This window comes from Crocodylus siamensis, chromosome 4, assembly GCF_052110815.1.
Source record: "Crocodylus siamensis isolate JL-2025a chromosome 4, ASM5211081v1, whole genome shotgun sequence".
Classification (NCBI taxonomy): Eukaryota; Metazoa; Chordata; order Crocodylia; family Crocodylidae; genus Crocodylus; species Crocodylus siamensis.
The window spans coordinates 127,779,634-127,785,305 of NC_143398.1; the positions used below are offsets into that span (position 1 = coordinate 127,779,634).

Consider the following 5,672-nt stretch of genomic DNA (forward strand, 5'->3'; position numbering starts at 1 on the left):
AAAGAGCACCATGAATTTACAAGCCAGTAACACTTTTCTGCCTGTAAGTATTCTGCCAATCCTTATTTAAACAGAAGGTCTACCATGTTCCCAGGGAATGAACTAAACTATATAGCCACAGGAGTCCAGCGCTGGAGGAAAATCACAAAAGATTTAGTAATAATATAGCTTTGGCTAGTAAAAGGTTATATAATTAGTATTTGATAGTGACAGCAGCCATCACCAGTGTTTGCCACTGGATAACAATGCAGAAAAGTGGGAGTTTGCATGAATCACTTGGGTAGGTACTGAATACTGATATTTGCCCAGTGCTGACATTTTCCCAGACAGAACTCTAGCTAATTATTTGGCAGAATAGCCCATGTGGGAAGATTGTTTCATTATTCATTTGAATAGCTGTTTTCTCAAATTACTAATTTTGCAAAGTGTAAGAAAAGAGTGTATTAATTTATAGGCTATGACCCAAGAATGTAAAACACATTCATTTGGAAAAGATGCAGCAGTGACAACCATCAAGAAGGGAACTACATATCAGCTCTGAAGTGAAGCAAATACATGGATCCAAAATGATTACTGTTTATATCTAGCTAGCGCAGGGAGACAAAAGATATGGGCCCCTGAACTGAAGCTGAACTATGCTTCAGAGTCCAAACTGCATCCTTGGAGTAACTCAATTGAAGTCAATGGAGTTTAACCAAGGATAGAGCTAGCCCTAAGTATAGTGACTAGGGAAATACCTTGCAATAAATAACTTATTCATTATTTCATAACATTTACTGAATTTATTGATATTTTTTGCGGGGTGGGGTGGGGTGGAAAGTACTTTAGTCTGCTATATGAACGTGTATATTAAAATAAGGTTTGACATGCTGTAATACAGTGGTGCCACAAGATTCCAAATAGGACAAATAGATTCCACAGTGTCAAAACCATTCTGGCCTTTTGTGGTTTTTCTGAGTTCTTTGCAACAGAAGAACTGCTCTATTATTTTTCCATAATCAAAAAAGGGCATGTCTACATGAGACACTAACTGCGCAGTAGCTGAATAATACTGAGCAGTAACGTGTTACAGCACAAACAGTGTTAATATGCTACTGCACAGTATTATTAGGCTACTGTGCAAGAGCATCACTAAAAAGGTGTTTGTCAGCACTACTGTGCAATAACTCTAGTTACTGTGCATTTCTTACTTGATTATACAAGTACTAAATAAATGCACATTTGGACAGCACATGTGGACAGCATCAAGAGGGTCCAGAGGAGGGCCACTCGCATGGTCAGGGGACAGCAGGGCAGGCCCTATGAGGAGAGGCTACGGGACCTGAACCTGTTCAGCCTCCAAAAGAGAAGGCTGAGGGGGGATCTAGTGGCCTGTTATAAACTAGTCAGAGGGGACCAGCAGGCATTGGGGGAGTCACTGTTCCCCCGAGCACTGCTAGGAGTGACCAGGAATAACTGTCACAAGCTGGCAGAGGGCAGGTTTAGGCTAGATATCAGGAAGCGCTACTTCACGGTCAGGGCAGCTAGGATCTGGAACCAACTTCCAAGAGAAGTGGTGCTGGCTCCTACCCTGGGGGTTTTTATGAGGAGGTTGGATGAACATCTTGCTGGGGTCATTTGACCCCAGTATTCTTTCCTGCCATGGCGGGGGGGTCGGACTAGATGATCTACTCAGGTCCCTTGCGACCCTAGAAACTATGAAACTATGAAACATCTTGTGTAGATGTGCCCAAAGACAGTAAAAGTTAAGAGTTGGTATGGCCTGCAGGGTGCTTTGAATCTAATGAAGGGCTTCTTGAGTTTAAAAGGTTTGAGAACTCCAGGTTTAATCCAATATATAATGGCATTCCATTTTCTGTTCTCAACCAAAACAGCACATAATGGGCCACTCTCATCCATAGTGTACCTCTGTTTCAGTCAAAAGAGTTACAATAAAAAATCAAATTAGTGACCCTTTTCTTTAATGCCTTGGAATTTCATGAAGTACGGGTGTTTTGGCTGCATGCATGAAATTTTCATAGATTGGGAATTTCCCAAGTTTAAGTAATTTGTTAGAGGAAGGTGTAGGACTATAAAGAACTATGAATATTAATTTAAGCTGCCATTATATTAAATACATTTTTCATTAAATGTATTACATTACTGCCAGTAAATCCACCATAGTTCAGAAGTCTTTATCTAAGATCATTCCCAATAAATGTACTCACTTCAATTACAGAATAGTTTACGGAAGGTGGTTAACTAATTTTTAGTTAATCATTGTGCACATTCAGCTAGTCCTAGCCAGGAAATATGGCCATTACAGCCTAATGTATATATTAGTGTATGTTCTTTGCCAAATAAACAGCCATATAGCAAGCAGTTATAGATAAATCCTTCTGTCCTTATACTGTAGCACATAGCTATGGAAATATAATAGCTAGAAGCAATGACCTCCATTCCATGGCTAACAGACAGCTTTGTTTTTTGTAAACAGTAATGAGTAGGATAAGTCAAACCAAATGCACCACCAAAAAAAAGGAAGGAAAAGAAAAAGGTACCAGAACAGGAAGAAAAAGGAAAAAAGTTGTTTTCCTTTGAAAACATTTTAAATTGGTGCATTTTTCATTGTTTTCAAATTGGTGTGACTTTTTCTTCAAAATGTTTATCAACAAATATGGAAATGTTATATTTATGAAACCTGACAAAAAGCTGATGACTAATTTTAATATTTTTATGATACTTCCCATTAAAAATGGTTAAAAAATTAGAAAAAGAAATGTTTCAAGAAAAAATGAAAAAAAATTCTACATTGTTGATAATCTTGTGTGAAATTGTATTCTTTTTAGATATGTCTTTCTTGGATGAAAAATCTTTACATATGAAAAATTCCAATCAGCTTTAGTTACCAGAGGCCTTTTTATCAATGGTTTATACTGAGAAAGAAAGATAAACTCAGGTTTCTGGTTAAGGCACTAAACTGGGGCCCAAAAAAGCTAGATTCAGTTTCTGGCTTCTTGTGTGATCTTGGGCAAATCATTTAACTTCTCTGGGGCTCAGTTTCCCAACTTCCTTTCACCTGTCTTTCACCTTGACTGCATCGATAGCTTTTTTGGAGCAAGGGCTCTTTGCTACTAGGTATACATGCAGCACCTACCATAATGGAATCCTGATCTCAGGGAGGACCTCTTGGTGCTATTGTGATGTTGCTGCTCATCATCATCACCATAACTGTGGGTGAAGTATGACTATACATAACTGCTTATCCATAGTGATAAAGTTATGGGCGTTAAGCTATTGCCCCCTGACCCATTATATTGGCACAAGGTTCATTCCAGGGTGAAGCTGAAGATAATAAAGTGAATTTTACAGCTTGCCAATATACAACTCAGGTTCTATACTAAAATGCATGACATTCAGGACTGGTAATACTTTACAAAATTGAAATATTAACAAGCTGAAATAATTTAAATGGTTACTTTATTGCTTCTTGTTTCTCATAAATCTTTAAAGAAATGGGTAAAAAGAACAATGAAGATGTAGCTTTCTGTTCTCAATCCTAGCTTTTTGGGGCCACTGTTATGTCTACACAGTTTACTGTAAATATCTGCCAAATATTGACTAGAATCTTTTAATGGCAGCATTATTAGGTAAATATTAAGAAACAACACTGAACTAAACATTGAACTATCCACTGAAAAATGACAGGATGGAATGTCTTCTGTTCTGAAAGAGTATATATACAATTTCACATAGGCACATCAAGAAAATGAAGAGACATAAGGCACTTTCATATAACAGTCAAAGGAAAAAAAGCCAGTAATTAATCTACTCTGATAAAATAACATGATTTTGCCTTTGAATTGAGAGAGATGACAGCTCCGATCTCTGGCACAATGGACTCTGAATTTTCCAGAAAGGGACTGTTTTACTGCCAGGGAAAAAGGTTATTCATTGATTTGCATAGTAAAAAAAAAAGTCTTCAACCCTTTCTGTTTCTGGCTTTATCAGGTAGGCTGTGAAGCTACCATACTGTCTCCTTCCTTGCTGTCAGCACTGTATCTATATTAATTCAGCCAGAGCATTTTTTGTTTGAAAGCAAGGAGAACAATATTGTGTGAAATTCTTAAATCCCACACTAATGAACTCAAAGGTTATTTTTATAGCAGAAACATACTTATGGGACATTTCTTGTGATTCTATTTAACCAGTTTAGTAGGGATATACTTCAAGCTTAGGTCCTCACAGAAGAAGGCTTTGCTTTTTCTTTTCATTAGTGACATAACAAGGGTGGTGACAGAGTGTTGTCACTAAATCTGCTTGTTCCTATCACCTGCTTTTACATGCTTATTTTAGCCTAGACTGTGACACACATACCTCAGCCTGACTAGTATCTTACTTGTGCAGCAGGCCACAGTCATAAGAGTCATAGAATAAGGTGCTTCATCACAAAAATAGCCCCATCCGGCCCTTTTTTTTAATGCAGGTAAGATATGTAGGAAAGGGATAGTCATTCCCCGCACCACCCAAAATAAAAACGTTCAGGCTGCAGAGCTGTCCCTAGTTCTGCAACTTGCTTTAATATGCCTTAAGGAACATTTGAAAAGAGGCCAGCCTCATCACCCTCACCACCTAAACTATTTCTCCATAAAACATGCTGAGATTCCTACAGTTCAAAACCCCTCATCCCAAGTCAAAGTCTGTCCTAGCAGGGGGGCCAAACCCCACTGCCGTTGCTGAAGCAATTCAGTTGCCTACCATACTGCTGTGGAGTCGGTGGCTCAGAAAGCCCTTGTCCAATGCAAAATCCCATAGGCGCAACTTCCATGGATGCAGGGAGAGTGCTATGCAGGGGGGAGGGGGGAAGGTTCATTTGGAGACAAGCTAAGTCCCAGTGACCTTTAGAGCACTCTTTGGGCTCCCAAAGCTCTGCAGAGACATTGCTCTGTGTGTGTGTTTGTGTGCAGAGGGCACATTTGCTCTGTGTGTGTGTGCATGACACATTACTGTGCATGTGCATGGCACATTGCTCTGTGTGTGCATGTGTATGGAGGGCATGTTGTTCTGTGTAGGTGCATTGCTCCGTGTGTGTACGTGGCAAGTTGCTCTGTTTGTGTAGCACTAATTCATGTGCACGTCTGGAGGGCACAATGCTCCGTGAATGGCAAATTACTGTGTGTGACATGGCATATTGCTCTGTGTGTGCATGTGTCTGGGGGGCGCATTGTTCTGTACATGTGCACGTGTGTATAGGAGTGTAGGTTGTAGCTGTATTGGTCTAAGGACAGAGGCAGGCAAGGTTCTTTGGGTAGGTGTGATCTCTTTTATTAGACCAACTAAATAGTTGGAAAAAATGTTCTTTGCAAGCTTTTGTGCACTAACACCCTTCAGTGAGTCTCCCTATGCCTGACAAAGGGTGTTTGTGCCCAAAAGCATGTGAAGAACATTGTTTCCAATTATTTAGTTGGTCTAATAAAAAAGATTACACCTACCCAAAGAACCTTGCCAGCTTGTGTGTATAGGGCACATCCTTTTGTGTATGTGCGTGTGTACATGGTATACTGCTCTGTGTGCACGGCACAGTGCTGTGTGTGTGTGTGTGTGTGGAGGGCACACTGTTCTGTGCATGCAGGGCACAGTTACGTGTGTGTGTATGCGTGCACATACCCGGCCCACCCCTGCCAGCCCCTCGG

The 5,672-nt window shown here is 40.0% G+C and overlaps 1 protein-coding gene across 2 annotated transcripts in view; it reads right to left on the minus strand.

Moving 5' to 3' along the window:
• Positions 1-5,672, minus strand: part of SULT4A1 (sulfotransferase family 4A member 1) — a 48,142-nt gene that overhangs the window by 42,012 nt on the left and 458 nt on the right. The gene's annotated exons all lie outside the window — the stretch shown is intronic.